This window comes from Galeopterus variegatus, unplaced genomic scaffold, assembly GCF_000696425.1.
Source record: "Galeopterus variegatus unplaced genomic scaffold, G_variegatus-3.0.2 Scaffold168, whole genome shotgun sequence".
Taxonomy (NCBI): domain Eukaryota; kingdom Metazoa; phylum Chordata; class Mammalia; order Dermoptera; family Cynocephalidae; genus Galeopterus; species Galeopterus variegatus.
In genome coordinates, this window is record NW_007726279.1 from 24,217 (window position 1) to 50,372 (window position 26,156).

Consider the following 26,156-nt stretch of genomic DNA (forward strand, 5'->3'; position numbering starts at 1 on the left):
CTTCCCCAGGGTCTCCGAGAGTCCTTGGGGCTCCGGGAGGGACTTCGGACCGCAGGACCTTAAGGGTGTCGTGCTGAGACGGATCTCGGTGCTGCGGGAAGGGGGCGTCCCTAGCGACTCTGACGACTTGGCTAAACTTTTAGGCCGACATTGCTTGCTGGAAAACCAGCGCACACTTTCGGCAGCTGGGCAGGCGGGTGGCGAGGGAGCGCGTCTCTACCTGTCAAAGCCGGGGCTGCCTGTGTGGACGCGGCCCCCTCCCCCCTCCGGCTCTTGCCCGGCCTGAACTTTGGATGCAAACACCAGAGGTCCCGGCCCCACTGGCCCGCGGCACCCGCAGCTCTGCCTGAGCACCCCGCGCGCCCTCGTGCTTGGGGCCAGGCCCGGCATGGGGTGGGGACCTGGGCTCAACCTCGAGCGCTCGCTCAACAACAGCTGACCCACCGGAACCCCCTCCCCCTACTCCTCCCTTCTGGCGTGGCCGGGGACGGTGACCCTCGGACCGGCCTTTCCAGAGCCCGGTGCTTGGGAAGGGTCCAAGGCGCACGGGCTGCGCATGGCTCGTGGGGTCCTCGGGGAGAAGGCACGGCTTGGAGTGCATGAAGCCGAACCCGTTTGGGAACCGGCTTCCTAGAGGAATCCCTGGCGTTCAGTTTCGCGCCCCGCCCCACCCCCGCCCCCCACCTCGCAACCTCGGGCATTGCTTGGGGCTGCGCGCTCGAGATAAGGTCCCGTCGCCCCGCCAGACCAGAGGGCGTCCCGGGAAATTTCGAGATGTCGAAGAGGCGCCAGGTTGGAAGTGTATCCGTGGGAAAACCTCTCAGACACTTTCGGTGTGCAAAAGTTGACGGACGCATACGGGGAGGCATTCCCTTCTTTGGGGTTTATAAGTCCCGGGCCTGCTTCTAAGATAGACACCTGCGCTGCCTAGCCTATCTCTGCGACCTCACCTCCCAGGGCCTCAGTTCTCCACTTTGTAAAACGGGAGAGTTGGCCCGATCTTGTGCAGTCCGGATCGGGGGACAGCTGGAGGTGACTGGCTCCCTCCCGGGTGGGAGGGACTGGGAATGGCTTGGAGGGGCCCTTAAGCTCATCCAGATCTGAATGCCTCCCTCCTTCTTCCCTTCTCCCCCATTGCGACCTCAGCCCGGAAATTCTGTGCTGGTTGCTTTCCACTGGAAGTGACCTCTGAAAAGACAAATGCCATCCGGTGGAAGGAACTGGGAATTCCTTTGGGGAAGGGGCCCTCCCTGGGGCAAGTATCGGCCACACCCAAGATTGCAGTGTGGAGCCCGAAAGGAGGAGCATGGAGGAGTTTCTTAGGGAGGAAGGGGAGGTGAGGGGCCAGGGCCCTGACCTCCCAACTTCCCATTTTCCCCAGCGATGACCTAACCTGAGCCACTTCTTCTTGCCTTTCTTTGTTCATTGCTGGGCCAGTTATTTAACCTCTCTGTGCCTCAGTTTACTTACCTATAAAATAAGGATAAGCAGTAGTAACTACTTACAGTTGTTTTGAGGATTAAATACATAGAAAGAGTTTAGCACATTGGCCTATAGGGTAAACCCTTAATATTATTATTCTTACCATTATTATCACCATTCATTGGGCGTGACCCCTCCATTTGCCAATTACATAACCTTGGACAAGTGACCTGGTCTTATCTATAGACTAGGAGTAATAATAACACGCACTTCAAGGGTTGTTACTTGGATTGGATGAGTTCTTATTTAAGAGGCTGCTCATAGGCAGCTGAGAGTTAATGCACCAGCTCAGGCAGTGTTTGTTACATCCTAAATGCTACATGAATATTGGTTTGTTGCTTAAAAAAACCCCGCTGTATTTTAGAGGACCTTTTGGGTTGGAAGTGTTCCTAGGTAGCATCTCATTTAATCTTGCTCTGAGCTCAGGAATCCCCTTGACAACATTCCTGAAAGGTGTTTGCATACCTCCAGTGATGGAGAGCTTGCTAACACTTCCGACAGGGAGAAACCTAAGAAACCTGAGTTGCAGGCTGCCTTCCTGTAAATTCTACCTTTGGAGACCCTCTTCTCCCATCAGGAGCTGATCCTTTCTGACTCTCAAGTACTAGAGGGCAGTTCTCAGGTGTGGCCCCCACATCCCCTGCTCCTTGGCTACACATCTGCTGTGTTATAGTCTCCAAGATTTGGAGAGCCCATGACCCCTGACTCTAGACCACCCCCAGACCCTGCTGACCACTCAATGCTGGGTCCTTCCACTCTGCTGTTCCAACAGCTCCCTCCTACTGTAGGGTTCGGGGGGTGGGGATGGGGAAGGGATGTTCAGACAACTGGGAAAATGCCTCCCACCCTTACCCCCAAATGGCTAGGATGGTGTGACTTCAGCGATGTCCCCTGGAATAGAAGTCTGAGGATCTTTCCAAGCAAGCTGTGTCTATTTCTTGTTCAAAAAATTGGCTGGGCAGAGAAAAAGTGCAGACAGGTAGTCTGGTTCTCTGGGCGCAGACACCTTTTCTCACACCTTTTAGGACTCTGCCATTCATTCATTCTACGTTCATTCAACAAACAGTCTCTGCACTAGCCAGGGATGGGGGCCCAGCATCAAACCAAGCCCCTCCCCACTTACAGCTGATATTCCCTCAGAGAAGAGACAGAAAGTCAGGGTAGGAAGTGTGGGGAACCCAAATTTTCCTGGACAAGTGGTCAGAGGAGGGCTCCTCGAGGAGAGGGCATTTAGCAGAGGCCTGGAGCACGTGGGGAGAGTAGGACCGATCCTGGGGGGAGGGAGGGGATGTGTGTGTGTGGTTGGCCTGTTGGGAACTCAGGCCACTACCTGACTTGGATTTGGGCTGTACTGAGGACAGATGGTAGGGGAACAGAAGCAGAAGCAGGGAGACCTGCAGGGACGCCCCTGCAGTGACCAGTAAAGAGGGGTGGTGACCGTGATGGGGTGGGCAGTGGAGGGATGAGAAGGTGGAACCACAAGATTTGCTGGTGGCTGGGAGGTGACATGGGAGAGAAGGAGTCGTGGGGGATGACTCTGGTGAGGCTGAGTGCCAAGGGGCCAGTGCTGCGGGGGGACAGATGCCGACCTGCACAGGAAGTCACATGAGAATGGTTTCTCTCACAGCCCACTTAAGCCAGTAGCTTTCAAGGGGTGGGGGAGACTTAGCAGGCACCCCCATCCCCACTGCCCCATCATGGCAAGCAGACCAGACAGACACATTTTCATATATTTGGTATATTGACGTCTGCTTAAGATTTCATTTAAAAAAGGATTCCACTCTTGGAAAAATGTAGCTGTCACTGACCTAATCCAGACCACTAATTTATCAATGAGGAAACAGAAACTCAAAAAGAGGAAGTACCTACTCCAGTGGCGTGGGAGCTGGAGGTGGGACTCAGGTCTCCTGAGCCTTAGCCAGATACAACACGGGGTCCTGCTGAAGCCCTGGAGGAGAGCCCCTCAACCACTCCAGGCTCTGAGTCAGGGGGCTCTTCCAGGGTGGGGCCCACCCAGAGTAGGACCAGTGATGGATTCAAGGTCCGAGCTCGAAGCTTCAGCTCTGCCGCCTGGCCTGGCTTCCTTGCTTTCGGGAGCTAATGTTCCCTGGCTGGCACTCAGCTGGGAGACCAGCCCCTTCCAGACCCTAAAGAACCTGCCCTCCTGCCCCCACCCAACCAGAAGCCCCAATACATTCTTCAGAAGCAGCTAGTAGTACAGGGGATGGGGGTGCAGGGCCTGCTTGGGCTGAGGGAGTCTCAGCACACTTACCCCAAGGCCCTGATCTTCAGTGAAGCAGCACGTGTTAAAAGCTCAACATTTTAACACTGGAGATGCAGAAATCAAAAAGGGAAACACACCAGCAATTGGCCTCTGATGGAAGCAGAGGGAGGCATGACATTTAAGGGAGGGCACCCCAGACCCCTCCCCATCCTCTCAGGCCTCCCTGGAGCTCCATTTTGCAGACAGGAATCTAAGGTGGCCTCAGTGCCTCCTAGCCACAGGGTCAGAGCAGAAAAAAGGAAAAATCAAGTGACAGATGACCACAAATTCTGTCCCTCCGACCCCCTCACAGGTTCTACCTGTTGGGGTGAGATCCTCAGTCTGTATCAGCTAGGCAGTGACAAACTAGCAGAACTGGGTGGGCAGCAGTGAAGAGGGGACAGCAGGCCTGGGGAGGGAGGGAGTCTACCCTACAGAACCCAGAAGTAGATGACGCACATTGCTTGTCAGTGACGGTTAACAGATAACAGGGTTTGAGAGAACAGGAAGGCAAATTTTGGCTGGGGATAGATTGATGGAAAGGGACAGCAGTGGGAAGGGGGCTGCCCACAGGACCCCATCTTTGCGGCCCAGGTCATTCTAGGGGTTGGGGGGGAACCTATGTGCTCAGATAGAGCCTCAGCACGGGGGAAGTGGCCCAAAAAAGCCCCTTAACTTCCTGTTTGCCCCAGCTATTTGCCCCCCGTAGGGGGTCACTTTCAGAAGGGAGTGAGGGGCCATGAGTCAGCTCGTTCTTAGAAGGTGACCTAGATGCAGTTGTCGCTGCTCTGATGGCCAGCTCTAGGATTTTCGGTAGATAGAACTGTTACCCCAAACCCTCTGAGAACCAGGAAGTCAACTGCTTCTTCCCTCCCAGGGGTGTTCAAGACATGGAAGTTTTACCCAAGATTGGAGCCAAAGATGGAAATGACAACTTTAATGACTTTTCTAAACTGTTGATCTCCCCTCCACCCTACCCCTCAATGAGGCCTTCTAGTGGTTGGTTCTTGTTGCTAGAGACAGAGGGCAGCTGCTGCAGCACTGTCGAGGACTCTCCAGCTGGCCAGGAAAAGCAGCATGTCCCCCCTCGGTCCCCTAATCACCCTCAGGTGCCACGCTCTCCTACTTAAAATGCCCCTCAAGGAAGCTCTGTCCCCCATGCCCAGCCCAGTCCTGCTCGAAGCCAATGCACGGCTTCACTTTTCTGTCCTCCCGACATGCAGACGTGCAGAACTGACTGCCCGTAGCCTCACACCTTTGCCCACGAAGTTCCTTCTGGCTGGGATGCCCCTTCTCTGCTCCCTCTGCCCTTATTAAAGGGCGCACCTTGGGCCGGCCCAGTGGCGCACTGGAGAGTGCGCCGCTGGGGAGCACGGCGGCGCTCCCACCGAGGGTTCGGATCCCATGTGGAGACCGGTTCCCACTCACTGGCTGAGTGCGGTGCGGGCGTGACACCGAGGGTTGCGATCCCGTTGCCCGTCCCCGGTGCGGGCGCGACACCAAGGGTTGCGATCCTGTTACCGGTCAGTAAAAAAGACAAAAAGGAAAAAAAAAAGGGGGGGGGGCGCACCTCCTCCACGAAGCCCTCTATCCACACCCGCTGACAGGGATTCCTCCTTTTTTAACATTCACACCCTTTTGCACATGAAGCACTTGTTTGCCCAGCAATTTTAGACAAGCCAAAACCCCTTTAACATCATGTCTTCCTACTTAGCTTATAAGCTTCCAAAGAAAGAAGTCAGGCAGGTCCTTTAGTTCCATATCCTCATGTCCCGCACACAGCTGGCACACAATAAATGTTTGAGAGTGATGACATCCTGAACGGGATTCTAAAAATCACTGCAAAGTCTTCTCTTTTGTGTCCCAAAGCACCTGAACTTCTTGAGCTATTTATAAGGTGGCTCAGACTACAGGGTGGGACCCAGAAGGGGGAGGCCCAGGACTCGGGGGTGAGGACCCCACTCCCCTCTGCAGCAGGTGGTGACTCCCCCTCCCGTAAAGCCACCACACCCCTCCCCCAGACTGGAAAGAGGAGGGTGGCTGGCCACCCAAGAAATTGAGTGGAGACCCTGCTTAGCCCCCAGTCTCCTAATTTTATCTTCCCCAGCTATGCCCTGATATTTCTCAGAGAGAGAGGATGGGGGAAGGAGAAACTGGCTCTGGATCATGAAAGGGTTCTGCATCCTCAGCCGGGAGAATGACATTAGCCGGGTGCACAGATTCCGAGGGAAGCCGGTTGCGTCCTTCACTTCACTGAGAAACTAGGGAAATAGGGTGTTTGGCGGGGTGGCGGGGAGGGGGGTAGTGTGCGTGTGTGTTTCAGCTGAGGTTGCCAAACTGTCTCTCCCTGGGCAGAACGGTTCTTTATTCGGAGATTACGTCTTTTGTGGTGCTTAAGCCTACTTTCTTCTATGAAATGATTGGGTAAGTTGATGATGGTTGTTCGTTTTCAATGTCTGGCAAAATAAAAGGTTGCTGAATGAAAGTCTGAGAAAGGCTGCCTTGGTTGCTTCAGTGAAATTTATCGGTTTTGTTCCCCCCATCACACCCCCGCTTCCCTGCCACATGCCTAGCAATGAGCTGGTTGACCTAACTGTTTCATACTTGGCTGATTTGGAAGATGCTTGGGAATGTGCATGTTGCAGGACGTCAGTACGGCTGGAGGGTATCTCTAGGGTCCCCTCCCTCTGTCTGCACTCTGAAATTGAAAGTTTCCTCCAACATTGTCATTGTCTGCTCCTCATTTGCTGGTGGGATTGACATTCTGAGATTTTACTCTAGGATCAAGTCCCTTACTCTTTCTGGACCTCAGTTTCCCCGTCTCAGAAATGAGCTCAGTGATCTCTAAGGTCCCTGCTTGTCCTGCATTCAGTGATCCCCTCAATTACAGGTGGCAGAAGCTGATATCCTAGAGCAGTTATTGGAGTTCAGGTAATTGACGTGCCCGTCAGGGATGAGGCAACCCTTCTTCCGTCCGATGGCTGGAAGGGGCAGCCTATGGAACAGTCTAGAACATTCAGGTACACTTTCATAAGAAACAAAGATCCAGAAAGGAGACTTCTGGTCATTACCCTGATCAAGTGACTGGAAGGAAATGTTTTTTCACTGCTGTGGATTTATTTTGAAAAAACTAGTTTTGAAAAAGTACCTTCAGTTTTGGGAGCCCACTTTGGGGCAAGGCCTGGGGTTTTCTGGTAGAACTTGCTGACTGGACAACGAGTTGGGAAGGAGTCTCTCAGGTGGGGAGCTATTGGGTTGGGTTGGAGTGGCCTCTCTGAGTGTGGCTGGATCGGTGAGGTGGAGCCTGTGCCTGTCACTTTGTGTGGGGAGCTGTGGGATGCTGAGGAGATCGCAGGCAGCTGGGGGGGGGGTGTCTTTGCAGCCTGTCCCTGTCAAGGTTGGAGAGGGATGAGGTCTGAGGAGAGTCCCTGCCAAGGGAGGGGTGAGGGAAGGGGCTCCCTGCCAGGCTGGGCCTCCCCTGCAGCACGCCCAGGGCTGCGCCGAGATAGCCAGCCCATCCCCGTGCAGGTGGGGACGGCGGTGACACTGTGCCTCCCACCCCGACACAGTGTTACACAGTGAAACCAGTGCTTCTGTCCTGCCAGCATGGCCTTGAAGGAGGAGCGGGGTGGGTTGGGTGGGTACATAGGAGCCCTTCCTTCAGCCTCAGTGTCCACAGGGCAGTGGGGAGGGCCTGGCTGATGCCAGATCTGTATGGCTGTCAGCCTTGGACCTTTTATAGAAGAGTCTGGAAGCCGCCATCGTGGTCTCTTCCTCTCGCTCTCCTGCCAGTAAGGCCCTGTGTGGCCTCAGGCACATCTCCTCTCCATAGGGGTAGGGAGGGAGCCACCCCAAAAGCAGAAACACCACTGGTGGTTAGGAGCTTTGAACGTGGCAGCAGAGCCCCTCACCCCCATCTGGCCAGTAATTCCAGAGGGTGGCCCTACCCCAGTCAGGACATGTTTGGTAGAATGAAGCAGTCTGCTATGAAATGTCAGTTCCTTTTTAGGAGAGACAGCCCAGGGAGCGGTTGTGGTCAAGGCCCATCGTCTGTATGTGAAGCGGCGGCAGTTACGCACACTCAGGCCACATCCTATGGGCTAATGGCGCCGGCCTCGAGGGCAAGCCCCACACTCATCCTCCCATCCTGAGTCCAGGCAGACTGAGCGTCCCCCAGAGCCTGGCTTCACCCAAACCTGGAGCCGGGGGAAGGATTCTAGGAGATGGAGGTGGGAGTGGGGACCTTTGAGTCCATCAGTGAGAGGCCTCCCTACGGGGATTGTCCTAGTGCCCACATCCCCCTGGGAAGGTGGCCCCGTTTCACCACTGACTCTGGGATCTTTAACAAAGCCAGGGACTTTTTATTCCCTTGTTAAGAGACAAGACTTTAAACACCAAGCAGCACCCCAACTTCTTGGCTCACACTCAGCCAGAGGTGTCAGGGACTGATGTAAGGGCTTGTTTTCTGAAAGACAAGCTGGAGAGAGGGGTGGGGAAGGACAGCCCAGAGGAAGCAGAGGGGACCACAACAGTGGCAGGGAAGCCTTCCGCTCCTCCAAGGCTTCCCAGGGCTAAATTGTTCTGTGGGTCAGTACGCAGGCTTCTTCACCCACCTCCAAGGAAATTCACAGTCTGGTGGTCTCTGGGTAAAGGAGCAGCTGTCAAAAAAGAATTCACTGGAGACCTCTTTCCCTAACCTCCATGTCCCCAGCTTCCTTAATTTCAGTCAATGTCAGAAACTGATAATGTAAATTTCTCCAGGGATGTTGCCATTCTAAGCAAGGACTTAGCTCTCTACTGATGGCACCTGATGACAGCATTTATTATGCTTGCTTCTTTCCGTTCTTGACATTTTTGACAGAGCATCCATCTAAGATATATTCAGGGATTCTTCTCTCAGTGAATGTCTTCCTCATCCATCCTCACCCATCCATCCGTACACCCACCTATCCATTTATCTGCCATCCATCCATCCATTCACCTATCCATCCATCCATCATCCATCCATTTACTGAACACTTAAACTTCTAGAAGTTTCCACTTTCTCTACTAGGGAGAATAAGGGAAATAGGCACATAATTAAAGTATAGGGCATTCTGTAAAAAGGTGCCAAGAGTTTTACATTTGTCCATCGTGAGCGGGGAGGACTTCCTGGCTGCAATGGAATTGGCATCGGTTTTTGAAGAATGGGTAGGATTTTAACCGCTGAAAGCAGGTGCCTGCAGAGGAGGGTATTCCAGACAGGAGGAAGACACTGAGCGGGAAAGTGGGGAAGGGCAAGCTGTGTGTGGAGCCCTGAAGAGCCTGATGTGGGGCAGAGAGAAGGGGTCTGTGTGATGGGCCTGGAAAGCGGGGTGGGGCCCACTTGGCTAATGTGGAAGAGTTTGACCTTGACTATGGTGGTGAAGACCACACATCTGCTCTCCCAGTGAGTAGCCAGACGACCCTGGGCAAGACACTGAACCTAAACTTGCCAGAACACTCTCTTTTTCCTCCTCTGCTAAGGAGGGTGATGATCCCCACCTTCAGGGTCGTTGCTGGGGTTACATGAGATGATGTTCTCAGCTCTTTGGGCTGAGGGACCAGTTGGGGGCCATTACCTGTACGTGTATGTGTGTGTGTGCACACGTGTCTGTGCTGTTGATTTTCCACAAAACTTTTTATTTTATACTTGACAAGATTTACACACAGGCACACAGAAAAAAGTGGAATTTAAAGCATCAAACAATTATCTGTTTGAATCTGTACCTAGTTCAAGTGTATGTTTACAAAAATTTTAATCGCTATGTACATGTTCATTTGTGTTCCTCTTTTTTCACCAAGTGTTACTCCCTGTACACATTTCTACACGCTGTTCTGTGGACATAATGTTGCTTATCTACCATCTTCGATGGCCTCATCATTTTGTAGGCTTAGTCAAGTGCCTTTGTCAATTTCTTGACTTCTTTTCAAGTCCCCTCTGTTTTAAATGAAGCTCCTGGAAACTTCTGTGGATCTAGGGTTTGGGTACCATTTCCTTGTGATCTGTCACCATACTGGAGTCTTTGAGTTCAAGAGTGAAGTGGAGCCTGTTGATTGGCCCCTGCATTTTACCTGGGTGTAAGTTTTAGCTGTACATTTCCCAATTTCCTTGCAGCTAGGTGTGGTCATATGATTAAGTTCAGGACAGTGGGATATAAGTAGGGAGTGCAATTTGCTTAGAGATGCTCTTACAGTGAAGGGATATGTCTTTCTCACCTTTCCTTTTCTCTGTTGGCTGGAATGCAGACATGATGGCTGGAGTTGAAGCAGCTGTCTTGGGCTCTGAGGTGAACTTAAGAGTAGAAACTATACAGAGTAGAATGACAATCTAGTAAGGGTCCAGACATGTTGGAGCACCACTCCAGCTCTGGAATGCTTACCCAGGCTTTTATATGAGAGGAATACATAGCTGTCTTGTTTAAATCACTGATATTTTAGATTTTCTATCACTTACAGGCAAACTTAATTCTAATGAACACAAAAAGTTTTATATCTCTTGTCATACAGCAGCAGATTACATGCCGGAAATGCTAAGCTGCTCGTCAGGGCTACCTGCAAGTCCTTGTTTCCTAGTGGAGGCAGGAAGGAGGAAGAGGAGGAGAGAGGAGAGGCAGTTTTGCACTGACTAAGGCTCTTGTTTCAAGGACTAGATTGCAAACATTTTTTTCATTTTGAGTGTTTGTGAGTTTTAGATTTCACCAGAAGCGTCAGACTATTTATTCTGGTTTGTGTTTCTGATTTCCAAATCCTTCTGCATTGACAGAGCTAGATATTGTGATCAAGGCAGCCCCAGTTTCTCATCTTTTCTTTAGGTCAAGTTCTCTCCTAGGTTAAACAGCTCTTTTTGGGAGTGGGTCTGCTGTCACCCCAGCACAGGAAAGACCCAGTCTGAGCAGTGCCTGCATCCTTGCTGGCTGCTGCAATTTACTCATTCATTCACCGTCTCTTTTGTTTGTTGGTTGGTTGTTTTTGGTGGCTGGCTGGTACAGAGATCCAAACCCTTGACCTTAGCGTTATACCACTGTGCTGTTACTGACTGAGCTAACCGGCCAGCCCCATTCACCATCTCTTTATTGAGCACTCACTGGGTGTCAAGCTGGGATTGTGCTGACCACTGGCCACTGGGAGTCTTCAGTGGTCATCTCACCTCTTTGCCCAACCTTGGGAAAGGTTTGTCCTGAAATGGCTGGGACTTGACTTCCCCTTTCCAGGGACAGCTTAGGCTTATTCTGAGCCTGTAAGAGCCTGCTAGAAATGGCTTGCAGACGTGGGGAGGCAGGCCCTCAGGGCTGTCTGAGAGGCCCCAAGTATGGCCTAGGATCTAGAAATGTGGGTTGTCTTGAGAGGCTGGACAAGTGCCTCTTGAGATTGTTTGAAGGACAGTCAGAGGTCTTGTTTCCACGGGCCAAAGCAGCTCCCATCCCTGGCTCTAGCATCATCAGGAATTGCTCTGGAGACCTCCTAATTCAGCCCCTGCTTATAGATGAGTTGTAGCTCAGAGAGGGTAAATGGTTTCCCTGAGGTCTCCCAGCTGGACCCAGGCTCCTTCCAAGGCTCTGTGCAGGCACCTGGGCCACTCCTTTGTGTGAGGCCCCAGAGATGGGAGCATGGACAGATCAGTCTTCACTGGTTGCCTCTCTCTCCAGCCTCTGGAAGGTGCTGAGCCCTTTCCTGCCTCAGGACCTAAGCGCCAGTGCCCCACCTCCACTTCCTGCAAGAAACCTTCCAGTCTGTGTCAGGCCTCCAGGGCTGTTGCATACAGTTGTGCAGGTGTTTTACTGCTCAAGTGCACCTAGCTTAGAGAAAGGCAGGTGGAGGCTGAAATTTCATTCTCTTGCCAAGCCACGTGTCATGACAGATGTGTGTATGTGGGGGGATGAGGGGCAGAGCAGGGGAGGGTTGACCTGCACCCATGGGGAGCAAAGAGCACCTTTTTCTAATTTATACAGAGGCACCATGTGGGCTATCAGGCACCCTGGCCAGCCAGGAAACCATCAGCACACTCGAGTCCTCGTGCCTCATGCCTGTAGCAACTTATTCTCCGTCTGTGGCCCCACTAGACTGTGAGCTTCTGTTGGCAGGGATAGTGAATCTTCCTGGTGGGATGCTGGATCAACTCCATGCAGGGCACAGAGTCCTCAACTCAGAGAACACCTGTCCTGAACGAGAGCTGTAAGGGCTGGAAAGGAGAGTTTAACACAGGGCTTGGTAAATGTTTGTTGAATGGATATATGGCAGGTTAATGCCAAGGAGAGGGGTAAGGTAGAATGGACCAGACAGAGGGCCTCTGGGAGAGGGGAAGGTGGCTGCTGGGAGGCCTGCAGCATATGGAGGGGGCTGTGAGCTGTGAAAGCCTGAGAAGGAGGGTGGGCAGCAGAGTGAGGTGATGGCAGTGCTAAGAGCAGAGGATAGAGCTGGAGAAACCAAAGATACACCTGGCCTAGCCCTCCAGCCTCACCTCTGCAGGGCCAGGGGCAGAGCCAGGCACAGTGTGGAGGAGTTGCCAAAGCCCCCAAACTCCTCCCCAGCCCTTGACTGTCACGCAGCAGGTGTCCTGGAGCCCCACTCTGGCCTCCATGGTGCTGGTCCGGCAATGACCTGATGCCCTCTCTTTGTCCCAAGGACCCTGGTCCTCTGGGCACACAGGAGTGACATGTGGTATACTGTGGGAATGATGCAGGATGGTCACAGGAATGCTGGGGGTCCCCGGCCGGTGAGGGGTGCCCTGCTCAGACTAGGCGGCGTCTGGGAGAACTTCCTTGGGAGGTGAGAGTTGAGCTGAGCAATGTCCGGAGTCTCCCAGGTAAACTCGGGGTGTGGGGTGAGAAATCACAGCCGTGTCGGGGGTGCTGCTGGCTCAGTGTGCCTGACATTTGCACTCTGCGTGGATGCAGGGTGGCAGGTGCAGCGAAGGGGACCAGGCAGCAGAGGCTCCTGGGCTGTATCCTGTAGGCAGTGCAGATGATGGACAGGGTTTTCTTCCCATTTAAAAAATTGGGCCATGTATTCATTTCCTAGGGCTGCTGTGGCAAAGTGCCACAAACTGGGTGGCTTAACACAACAGAAATTTATGCTTCCACTGTTTTGGAGGCCAAAAGTCTGAAATCAGGGTGTGGGCAGGGCCATGCCCCCTCCACAGGCCCCAGGGGAGGATCCTTCCTGCTTGTCCCCAGCTTCCGCAGCCCCGGGCAATCCTCAGGGCTTGTAGCTGCGTCACTCCGATGTCCCCCATGTTGTCCCGTGGCCGTCTTCTCCTTGTGTGCCTGTCTGTAATTCTCTTCCTGTGAGGACCAAGTCATATTGGATTTAGGGCCCACGCTACTCCAGTGCGACCTCATCTTAACTAGTTATAGCTGCAACTACCCTATTTCCAAATAAGTCACATTCTGAGGTACTGGGGGTTAGGACTTTATATCTTTTGGGGGGACACAGTTCAACCCATAACAAACTATAACTTACATAGAGTCAAATTCACTCTTTTTAGTGTATTTTTCTGCACATTTTGACAAACATAGACAGTCATGCAGCCGCCACCGGTTCCATCACCCTCCCACGTTCCCCGCCCGCCCGCCCTAGGCCCTGGAGATCACTAGTTTCTGCTCCATCCTTACGGTCTGCCCTTTCGAGAACGTCATATGAGTGGAGTCATATAGTGTGCCACCTTGTGTCTGGTTTCTTTCCCTTAGCTTAATGGCTGTGAGATCCGTGCATGTTGTGTGACTCGGTAGCCTGTTCCTTCTTGTCACTGACAGTATCTCATCGCGTGGATGTAGCAGTTTGTTTATCTGTTCCCTGCTGATGCCCATCTGGGAAGTTTCCAGTTTGGGAGGACTACAAATAAAGGCACTACAAACATTTGCACACAGATTTTTTTGTAGTGGAACCACATGGGCGGCTTGCATTGGGCTGCGCTGTGAAGAACGATGTGGGGGTAGCACGTGGGGAGACCGGAAGAGGCTACTGCAGGGTCCGGGCGAGCCCGGCGGGTGGCCTGGTCTAGGGCCTTGGCAGCAGGGTGGGGAGAGGGGAGGTGGGCTTGCTGGAGTGAACTGAGGAGGTAGACTGGTCAGAACCTGGTGGTCGTTGGGTGTGCACTGTGGGGGCGGGAAGGCCACCTTTATTCCCTCCTGCCTGCCCTCCACCTCCCCAGGGAGGATGGCTGTCATGGCTCAGTGTGGCTGTCTGGACATGTGACATGGAGAGGTAGACAGTATAGCATAGAGGTTAGGGGTGTGGGCCCTGGAGCAAATGTCAGTGTTCATATTCCACTCTCTGCCTCAGTTTCCACGCCTGTGAAATGAGGGTAGTAATAGTTCCTAACTCACAGGGCTGTTGTAGTACATGAGTTAATATATGAACGGAGCTTGAACAGAGTCAAACACATACGTAGTAGGAGTCTATAAATGTGAACTCTGTTCCGTGCTCTTCTGAAGGGCCCCAACTGCACAGCCTCTTGCCCAGTCCACTCGCCCCTTTGGCAATGAGCCAGTTGGTGGTGCCTCTCGTGGCCCTGTGGGACTGTGGACGGCATCCTCATCTAGGAACTGGAGGGTTGAGTCCCCTGACTCAGGACTGTCCTGACTGGCTGTGAGACCTCGGGCTAGTTCCTTGCCCTCTCTGGTCATTCCTTCCTCTATTCACACAGCAGGGGACATACAGAGCCTGACTGTGTGCCAGCACCGTGTGAAGCAGCGTGGGACACAGCAGCCTACACACAGTAGGCACTTCATAATGACTTAAGTCTTCATGATCTGTTCATGACAGGATGGGGGAGGCCCAGGTGAGTACCTTTTGGGACACCCCCAAGTTTGCAGCTGGCAGAGGCTCTCCCTACAGCCGCCACAAATTCATCCCTCCCTCCTCCCAAATATATCCTCTGACAGGAATGACTGGGGTGGTAGCCTCGGCAGCTACAGGGTTGGTGGTGAGCGGGCACCTGGCCTGAGGGGCAGGTGTGGTGGATCCCAGTTCAAATGCCACAGCAGCCCCAAGGGCCCAGCCTGGCTGCTGGAGAACCCCACTGGGACCAGGATTCATGTCCATGTTGGCCACATTGGCACCAGTCTAACAAAGGGACATTTACAGCTGATCCTCATGGTTCACAGAGTCCATATTTGCAAATCTGCCTGCTTGCTAATTTATTTGTAAATTTATTTGTAACCCCCTAATCAATACTGGCAGCGCTGTCGAAGCCATTCAAGGACATGCGCAGAGCAATGAAGTAGCTGAGTCACCTGGCAGGCACGTTCCCATCTGAGGTCCAACAAGGCCGTGCTCTGCCTTCCTGTTTCAGCTTTCATAGTGCAAACAAGTGCCCTTGTCCAGGTCTATTTCGTGTCATGGTTTTCGCATTTTTGTGCTTTTTTGTTGGTGATTTCGCTGTTTAACATGGCACCGAGCATAGTGCTGAAGTGCTGTCTAGTGTTCCTAAGTGCAAGAAGGCTGTGACATGCCTTACAGAGAAAACACGAGTGTTAGTGACCCTTGTTCAGCCATGCTTTATACTGCGGTTGACTGGGAGTTCATTGCTAATGAGTCAACAATACATATTAAATACATTCTGTCTTTAAACGGAAACACAGATAAAACAAGGTTATGTTTTGATTGGTTAATTAAAACGTGACCAGAGGCTCGCAGGAACCTAACCCTGTATTTCCCCTGGGAGCAATGGTTCAGTATTCACGATCTCAGTGTCCGTGGTGACTGCAGAACATACCCACCACGAACAGTGAGGATCGACTGTATCTACATCATGTAGATAAATCTGCCCCAAATCTCTCCCCTGCACTGCCTGTGCTTCCACCACGTGTAGCTCATGCCTCTGGGTTAACGGTGCCCATCTTACCCGTGGTCTTACTTGAAAAGGCACGAGTCCTTGGGATATGCACTATCCCTCCAGTCTTGGGGCCGTGGTCCTCTTCCCCCTCCAGTGAAATTCGAGGCTTGGAAAGGACAGTTTCCAGGCAGGTCAGCGGTCAATACTAATATTTCCTATTCTGTGACTCCAACAGAAGAGTTCTTGTAGGGACTAGCCCATCAATCAAGGCAAACAAAAAGCAGGGATTCTTGACATTCACAGACTTGACACTAATAGCCACGGTCATTGTGTCCTTGAGCATTCACTTTGGGCCACTTTGCTAAGAGCTCTTCCCAGTTAATCATCACAGCCCCCTGAGGCCAGGATTACAGTGCCCACTTTACAGGTGAGGAAACTGAGGCACAGTAAGGGACTTGATGAGAGCTCTCTGCAATAAGTGGCAGAGCCAGGATCTGAATCCAGGTTTGTCCGAGTCCGGAGCCTCTGCCTTAGCACCTGAACTCTTTGCATCCCAAGGTTCCAGGGCCCCGCTGCATCCCTTAGATCTACATATTCCTGGATCCTGGAAAGGATACTGCTGGAACCTCCCCAGCCCTCCGAGGCCCATTGAGGGTATGACCTCCCCACCCTCTCCCTGAGTTGGCCCTGTGTAGACAGACCAGGTGAAAACCTGGGAGATGCAGAAAGGTGCACCCGACCCCACCTGCCAGTTTCTCCTTTGTCATCTGCAGGCAAAGTCCCACCCTATAGTCCCTGTCCTTGGAGACTTTGAGGGTCATTTTAACCTGGGTGGGATGGAGTGTGCCTGTCATCCTTCAGGACTCCTTACTGTCCCCCAGCCCAGTGCCTCCCTGTTGCCCCCAAAATTAATTGGCCAGTGTCTTAGTAAGCCCTGGCTGCTGTAACAAAATACCATAGACTGGGTGGCTTAACAACAATGGAAATTTATTGTTCGTGGTTCTGGAGGCTGGGAAGTTCAAGATCAAGCAGATTCGGTGTCTGGTGAGGGCCACTTCCTGGTTGCAGATGCAGATTTCTTGCTGTGTCCTCCCATGTCAGAAGGGGCAAGGGCACTTTCCGTGGCCTCTTTTACAAGGGCACCAATCTCATGAGCCTTTATAACCTAATCACCTCCCAACAGCTCTGCCTCCTAACACCATCACATGGGGCTTAGGATTCAGCATATGCATTTTGGGGAGACACAGATATTCAGTCTATGGCAGCCAGTGCCCTTGGCTTCGTTTAAACTCCCACTCTTGAAAACTCACCAACAGTGACTTCATGCCTTAGCACAAGGGACAGCACACACTTTAGGATCTGATGTGGGCAGGTGGGTGTATGTGGTAACAGAACAGACTCCTACTGGTGGGATTGCAGGCCAGGGGTGCGGCACCCATTTTGTTGTTCGAGACAAGCCTGGGCCTGGGAAGAGTCAGGGCTGTAGTCAGCCTGGGGTGTGCACATGACACACTTATTCTCCAGTAGAGGAAATGTGGTCACAACTGTTAGGTGGGTTGCAGGGTGACTCAGTGTCACCAGGGGGTGGAGAGAACGTGATGCTGCAGTAGTTTCCTGCAAGGTGCAGGTTGGGCTGGTGTCCTTTGCCTGCACCCTCACGATGCCTGGCAGTGCCTATGGGCAGGGGCAGCCATCAAGAATCAGCATTGCATTCTGACCTCCCCCTGTTTAGAAATGGGGTTCGCTTTATCAAAGCACACCTCCCTCCCCCTACCCCGTAGTCATTTTTACCTTTCCAGAAAGCCCATGAAGTAGGTGGGGCAAGTACCTTTTCTCCTATTTTACTGCTGAGAGAACTGAGGCCCAGAGACAGGGGGAGACTTGCCTAAGGTCACACAGCAAGCCTATAGAAGAGGTTAGAATAGATCCCGGCTCCTCTTCCAGGGAAAAGCATTTTCTGTACCACTCGGAGCTCCTCCCTATGAATACTGTCCACAGAGACCAGTTACTGAGCCATTGTTAAGCTCTAGATGTCCTAGTCCCTTTTTGTCCTCCCAGTAGCCCTATGGGGTCTGGACTGTCATCTGTCTCATTTTATAGACATGGAAAGGCCAGTCTCAGAATGGAATGCAGGCAGGGGCCTGAGTGAGGGCACTGAGGCCCCTTGTCTCCCCTTCTGGGGTGAGTCGTGTCTACCATCGGGCTGCTGCTTCCCCCTCCCCTTTCCCCTCCCCCTCCTCAGTCCCAACCTCAGGCCAGGCAGGGAGGGGAGGGCTGCAGTCCCCTTCCTTTTTCCCTGCCCCAACCCCAGCCGATGGGGAACCACTGAGTAAGCAGCAGGCAGGGCCAGAGGCTGGGGTCACAGTGGGATGTGTGGGCCACCACGTGTTGTGGGTGCTTCCAGAGGGAGGGTGGCCTTTAGGGCAAAGGACATGCCTCCCAGAGCCATCTGAGACTCAAGCCTTCTTGCTCCTGTTTTCCCAGCCTGGTCCATCCCTGGGGAGGAGAAGGCAGCAGAAGGAAGGTGGGCATGGGACCTGGGAGTCTCTAGAAGTCCAGGGAGCTCTGTAAGGGATGAGCCCAGGGAAGCCTGGGCTGGGATTCATGCACATAAGCCAGGCCTGAGAAGGGGCCTTGACGTGCTGCTAGCCTCGTGTAGCAGCTCCTGAGAGAAGGGGCTGTTAAACACTGGAACAGACAACCCAGGATTGGAATTTCCTTTCTCAAAGAACTTTCCAAATAGGGTAATGGCTAATGGTAGTAACACTCGACATGCATGTAGTTTTCCTTTTCTAACTTATTTCTTTTTTTTTTCCCCTTTCCTTCTAATTGAAAACAAATCCCACAAGTAATGTGTGAATTCACACACACTGAAAATATTTAAACAATAAAAAGTCAGACCTGCATTGTCCAATATGGTAACCACTAGCCACATGTAGCTATTTACCAATTACATTAACTAAAATGAAGTAACAGTTGCACTATCCACATTTCAAGTGCTTAATAGCCATATGTGGTATAGAATGTTTCCATCATCACACAAAAGTATATTGGACAGCACTGGCTAGACCATAAACTAGGAAAACCCTAACCAGCCAAAAGAAAAAATGTTTGGAATCAGTTTGGTTCCTTTGGGCCTGTTTCATGTATATACATATGTGTGGGTAGCCACAGAGATAGCTTTCTTGAATTTATAATACCCCTCCACATACACGATTCCATCTGATCTGCCCGGCTCCTTAGCCCTATGGCTATGAGAATGATATTTTCCATTTCCCATTTTTTATTTTTATTTTTTTTGTAGATGAGGAAACTGAGGCTCAGAGAAGTGAACGGGCTACAGTAAGGGGAAGGTTGGAACAATTTATTTCCTAGGGACAGAGGTCTTTCCCCTTGATTTGTCCAAGGTAGCTTAGGTGCAGCCAGGCAGGAGGGCTACAGTGTTCTTTTCAAATCCCTGCACATTCTACTATCTTGTATGTGAGAGAGAGAGACCCAGACAAGCAAATTGATCTGGAAAGTCTCACTTCTGGGTGTTTATTCTTCCATTTTTATTGTTTCCCCTGAAATTCTCACCTGTTTTTTTTCTTTTTTTTTGAATTGTTTTTTGTTTCTTTTTATTTTTTTCTTTCTTTTATTAAAAAATTTATCTTTACCTGTTATTTTTTGATTTTCATAATAATACACCCTCATTGTGAAAATCTGGAATGTACGGAAGAGTATACAGAAGGAGAAAAAAATCATTTAACTCAGTATTAACAACCACTGTTGTACTGGTTTCCTCTCCCACCCGCACAGTAGGAGAGTTCCAGGTCCTCCACAGCCTCCCCAGTCCTCAATAGTGTGGTCTTTATCACAATATGCATTCCAATGAGCTCTTGTAGTTTTTTTTTTTTTTTGTCTTTTTCGTGACCGGTATAAGGGGATCACAACCCTTGGTGTGGTATCGCTCACACCGCGCTCAGCCAGTGAGCACACCGGCCATTCCTATATAGGATCCAAACCCGCAGCGGGAGCGTCGCTGCGCTCCTAGCACCGCACTCTCCTGAGTGCGCCACGGGCTCGGCCCTTGTAGTTTTAATTTAAGATTCCTTGATTCCTCATGCTGTTGAGAATCTTTCCATATGCTCATTGGCCATTTAGATATCCTCTGTAGGAAGTGCCAGGTCAAGCCTCTTGCCTGTTTTTCTATTTGTTGTCTTGTCTTTTCCTTATTGATGTGTACAGCTTCAGTATATAATCTTGTTATGAGCCTTTTGTTGGTTATGTGTGTTACAAATATCTTCTTTCATGCAGGGCTTGAATTCTCACTATCTTAATGGTGTCTTGATGAACAGAAAGTCTTTGTTTTACTGCACTTGATTTTATCAGTCTTCTTTTAAGGTTGGGATGCATGTGTGCACACACCTATGTGTGTTTGAATGTTTAACAAGTTTCTCTCTACTATCAGATTATGAAGATGTTCTTCTTTACTATTTTATAGAAGCTTTTTTGTTTTGCCACTTAAATCAAGTCCCTGTTTGTGTGTGGGTCTATTTCTGGACTATGCTATTCCACAAACCTATGTGTCTGTCCCTGCACAAGAACCACACCATTTTAATCACTACAGCTTTATAGTAAGTCTTGATATTTCACAGAACAAATCCTACCGCCTTCTTCAAGTGCATCTTGAATATTCTTAGCCCTTTGCATCTCTGTGCACCTTTTCACGGGACACCTTTGGGATTCTAACTGGGCTTGCATTGATTTTGTAAAGCAGTTTGTGTAGGACTGATACCTTGACAGTGTTAAGTCTTCTACTCCATAGACAAGATCTGTCCTTCCATCTCTTTATTCTCATGTTTATTATGTTTAATGTTTAATCAGCGGTATCAGGAAAGATTTGGCAGGATATTTAACAATGTAGACTACACACTCCAGAGACTGCCAGGATTCATATTCCAGCTCTGCCACTTGCTAATTCTGGAGCCTTAGTGAGTTGCTTAATTTCTCTGTGTCTCAGTCTCTTCCCCTGTAAAATGTGAATGATAATCAGAGTTACCTTATAGGGTTCTTTTAAATGATTAATTTAGTAGATATGCATAAAGCAGTTAGAGCAATGCACAGCACACAGTAAATAGTAAATTTTGGAAACGTTATTAATTTATTTTTGAATAGGTCATATGTTCATAGGATTCAAAATAAAGATAATTTAAAGAAAAAGATGTATAATGAAAAAGTCTTCCCACCCTTGTCACCATGTCCCATTTGCACCCCTGCTCACTACTAGTTTCCTGAAACTTTTTCCAGAGTTTCTTTATGTAAATACAAATAAGAATTATTATTTTTTCCCAACAAGGATGCACAGTGTATATACTGTTCTGTACTTTGCCTTTGTCATTTAACCACATATCCTGGAAATTTTTCCATCTCAGTACACAGGGAGCTTCCTCCTTAATTTTCCTGCAGGTGTGCAGTATTCCATTTACTTACTTGGTCCCTTATTTATTTATTTATTTATTGTCCTTTTTGAGACCGGCCGCACCGCGCTCAGCCAGTGAGCACTGTGAGCACACTGGTCATCCCTATATAGGATCCGAACCCGCGGCGGGAGCGCCGCTGCACTCCCAGCGCCACACTCTCCCGAGTGCGCCACGGGCTCGGCCCTCCTCGGTCCCTTATTGACGGATGTTTAGATTGTTTCCAGACTTTCCTCCATTACAGATGATACTCCAATGAATCCAACGAGTACTTTTGTCCATGTGTAACTGTATCTGTAAAGAGAAGTTCCCACAATTGCTAGGTCAAAGGCCATGTGTGTTTGCAATTATGGTAAAAGTTACTAACTAGCCCTCGATGAAGCCTCTAGTAATTTTAAGTGAAAGTGCTTTAGGGGACATTTTTAGTAGCTGTGTATTATTTTAGTTTGAATATCTAAAATTGTTTTCTTTGTAGGTCAAAATGGTTGAATGTTGCCAGTTTCATATGGTACTGATACTTCCTTAACTACTCAATTGTTAAAAATTTTTTACTCAAATCCCTACTCAGTGCTGGGCCTGGGCACACAGTCATGCCTGACCCTGGAACACAGCGGTTTGGGAGGGGAGGAGACCGGCATGTAACAAGTGATATCATTCACCATTTAATTGTTTCCAGTTTTCCACGGCTGTAAGTCACATTGCAGTGACCATTTTTGTTCATTAAGCTTTGTTCGCGTTTTAAAGACATCTCTTTGAGATAGGTTCTAGAAGACACATGGCCTACCGTGTGCAATCAGCCAAAACAAGAGAGCAGGCTTCTCTAAACATGCTTGTACAGAGCCCAGCTCAGGTCCACCTATGAAATCCTCTGAAGAAGCACTTTTCTTTTTCAAAGTTTCGAGTTATTTTAATTATTTTTTTGTATAGGCCATGTGGACACATGGCTCAAATTCAAAAGGTACAAAAGGACACACAAGGAGGCGCTTCCCTCCCACCCTGCCCACCAGCCTCCCCGTCCCCCTTCTGGGGCCACCACTGGATCACTCTCCTGCCTGTCCTTGCAGAGGTGGCCTTAGCTCATCCCAACATACATATGTGACAAATATTCACAGGTCCACCTACCGCCCTTGGTGACCTGGTTCTACTGCCCTCGCTGCCTCTAGCTTCAGCCCCAGCCAGGACATTGGTCCCCCAAATCCTGTCTTCTTCAGCAACCATCTCCATGTTCAGTGAAGTTTCTGGGGATTTTTTTGGGCGGGGGTGTGTCGGCTGCTCTTTTGCTATGTATGACTATCATTGTAATTACTATTATGATATGCCCAGAATGGTGTCTGGTCCATAGTAGTTGCTAAGTGAATACTTACCGGATGAATGAATGGGTGATACATCATTTGAATGTTTCCTGTATGCCAGGCACTGTCCGGAACTCTTTACAGCAACCCCATAAGGTAGTATTGCTTATATTTTCCATTTTAAATATAAGCAAATTGAGACAGAGAAAGGTTTAATCACTTCTGAAGGTCACCAAACTGGGATTCTAACCCAGGCTGCTTGGTTCCCAAGTCCATGCTTAAACCATGAGGCCTCATAGCCTTTGTCATCACTGAAAGCCTAACTGCACACACCACCGGGAACAGAATTGGTACCATCATCTGTGAGCTGGGTCCCTACGGGTGTGGACAGTCCTGCCCAGGGCTGGTGGTGGGGTCAGCAGGACAGGCAGGCTGAGTCAGGTGAGGCCTATGCAGCTGGGATAGGGAAAGGGGCTGGGACCTGTGAGCCAGAGGACGTTCCAGAGGGGGGGGTGGAGAAACTCAGCCCACATTCCCAGTTGGCTGTAGGTGTCCAGGGTTCTCAAGAGCAGAGCCCAAGGTCAAGACAGAGTAGCCAGGGCCAGAGGCCTGGCAGAGAGAAGCCAGGAGCCATTGACCCGAGTGTTTGAGAAAGAGCCTGGGAGTAGGCCTGGACTAGTGTGAGCAGCCACCAGAAGGGCTTCAGTGCTGAAGCTGGTGCCTCTGAAGGTTCCACCAGGGCCCATGTGGTATCAGTGTGGGCAGGTGCAGCTCGTAGGGCATAGCAGAGCACCTGGCTGGGGTCAGGAAGGCAGGGCTGGGAGCTGGAAAGTGCCCGGCACACCCCCTGAGTGGCAGAAGGCATGCAGTGCACAGACGTGGGAAGTTTGAAGGCCTTTGACCTGCCAGGCCCCTTGATGTGGGCTGTGATGTGTGAACCAAGGCAGCCTGACCTGCTCTCAGCACTTCCGGGGTCCGGAAGACCTGCCCAAGCTGACTTCCCCTCTGAGAGGCTCTGAGCAGGGCCCTCTCAGGCTCCTCGGGGGTCTTAAGCTGCACCTTGTGCCCCCACTCATTACGGAAGGCATTTGGTATGTGGGTGAGGAGAAACCCAGAGAACTTTCTCACAACGAGATTTTCCACATACTGTCCTTGGAACCCCTAATGTCTGTGGGAACCCGCCAGGGCCGTGTGATCAGCCCCTGGGACAGGCTGGAGGCATTTGTGGAGTGTTTGCACGTTATGTGTGTGTGAGCGATTCTGAATCTGAAATCAGCTTCTCCTCCATCTCCATGGGCCCTCCGTGGTCCACCTGGAGCTGTGTTTTTGGTCCTGTGTGCACCAAAGCCTGGGCCAGAGCTGGAACGAGGCGGCAGCTGTGCCCCAGCTTCACACACATCCAGGAAAGAGTATTTGGCAGATATGAAGCCACAGAGAAGCTGGCCTGGCTGCCTGCCCTCTCTCAGGATGTCTGCTGTGGCAGGGCCAGCCTGGCTAGGGAGAAAAAAGCCTTCAGGTGACACCTGGCCAAGGGTCAGTTGAGTCACAGAATCATGGAATTCGTAGTGCTGGAAGGAACCTTAGTCCTTTGTCTGATCCATGCTCAGTAAATGCATAGCTCAGTGGCTGCTGCTTTCCTGTATAGCGCCATGGCGGACACCACCAGTAGATCCCCATATTCTCTCCGTTGAGCCTTTAGCATAACAGTCTAGGCAGCAGCTGCCAGTCATCTGGGGTTCACATGGAAATTCAACTTACTTGCCATCTCTGACCTAGTCCAACCTTCTCATTTTATTGAAGTGGTTGCTGAGCCTAGAGAGGGGAAGTGAGTTACCCCAAATCACAAAATAATGCACAGAACCAGACAGTGCCATTTATTTTATATTGTACCTTTTCTCCTGATGAATACATTTGTCATGTCACTATCTATCTCATAAATCCTTGTTATCTCCCTCCATTTCCATAATGTGATCCCACCCTCAGAATCCAAATTAATTTTCCAAAAGTATTGTGTAGCTACAGAAAAACTGGTGCTTTCTTAGGTCATATTAATAGGAGTAGAGTATCTAGATTCAGGGAGGTGATGGTCATAGTTCTTTCTGTGCTGCTCAGGACACACTTGGGGAAGTGTGTCTTTTAAACTCTTAAAAGAAAACAGATACATTTTCATGCCCTCAGATTAGGTAATGGATTCTTAGGTATGACATGAAAACCCTAAGCAACAAAAAAAATAGACAAATCGGACTTCATCAGAATTCAAAACTTTTGTGTTTCAAAGGACACTCTCGAGAAAGTGAAAAAACAACCCATAGAATGGGAGAAAATATTTGTAAATCGTATATTTAATAAGAGACTTGTATCCAGAATATATAAAGAACTTATAACTTAATAATAACCCAACTCAAAAATAGGCAAAGGATCTGAATAAATATTTTGTCAAAGAAGATATACGAATAGCCAATAATGAAAAGATGCTTAACATCAGTTGCCTCTAGAGAATGGCAAGTCAAAGCCATGGTGAGATACCACTTCATACCCAGTAGGATGGCTGTAATCAGTAGCAAGTGCTGGAAAGGTTGTGGAGAAATTAGAACCCTCAGATACTGCTGGTGGGAATGTAAAATGGTGCAGCCCGTTTGGAAAAAAGTCAGGCAGTTCCTCAAATTGCAAAACACAGAGTTACTGTATGATCCAGCTGTTCTACCCTAGATATATACCCAGGAGAACTGAAAACATATGCTTTATACAAAAATTTGCACATGAACATTAGCAGCATTATTGGTAATGTCCCAAAACTGGAAAAAAACCCAAATGTTCATCAACTAATGAATGGATAAGTAGAATGTGGTGGTTCAAGCAATAGAATGTTATTTGGCAGTAAAAAGAAATGAAACATTGATACAGAGGTACTTATAAATTCTACTAGCTGCTACAGCATGGATGAAGTTTGAAAGCATCATGTGTAGGCTGGCTGGTTAGTTCAGTTGGTTAGAGGGTAGTGCTGATAACACCAAGGTCAAGGGTTTGGATCCCCTTACCAGCCAGCCACCAAAAAAAACAAAAAAGAAAACGTTATGCCAAGTGAAAGTTGCCAAACACAAAAGACCACATATTGTATGATTTCATTATAGGAAATGTCCAGAATAGGCAAATCTATAAAGGTGGAAAGTAGATTAGTGGTTGCCAGGGGCTGGAGGGCCAGGGGGGGTGGAGGTGGGGGGTGGAGGAAGGAGCAAGGTGGTTGGGAGGAAATGGGGAGTGCCTATTTATAAGTAAGGGATTTCTTGTTGGGGTGATGAAAATTGGTTATGGTGGTGGTTGCACAACTTCGTGACTATATTAAAAGCCACTGGTTAGAGCTCAGTGCTGATAACACCAAGGTCAAAGGTTCAGATCCCTGTACCAGCCACACACACACACACACATACACACAAAACCCCGCTGAATTGGACACTTTAAATGCTATTAAAAAACATACCACTCCATCTGCAAATTCGTGGGAACAGTATGTATGAAACACCCAGCTCAGTGTCAAGCACAAGGAAAGCAGCTGATAAACGTTACCTCTAGGTAGCTGTGTGGAAGTGGGGCTGTTCAGTCTGAAAAACAGGGCCGGCCCGGTGGCGCACTGGAGAGTGCACTGCTTGGGAGAGTGGCGGTGCTCCCGCCGAGGGTTCGGATCCCATGTGGAGACCAGTTCCCGCTCACTGGCTGAGCGCGGTGCGGGCGCAACACTGAGGGTTGCGATCCCGTTGCCGGTCCCCGGTGCAGGTGCGACACCGAGGGTTGCGATCCCGTTACTGGTCAGTTAAAAAAAAAAAAAAAAAAAAAAAAAAAAAAAAAAAAAAAAAAAAAAAAAAAAA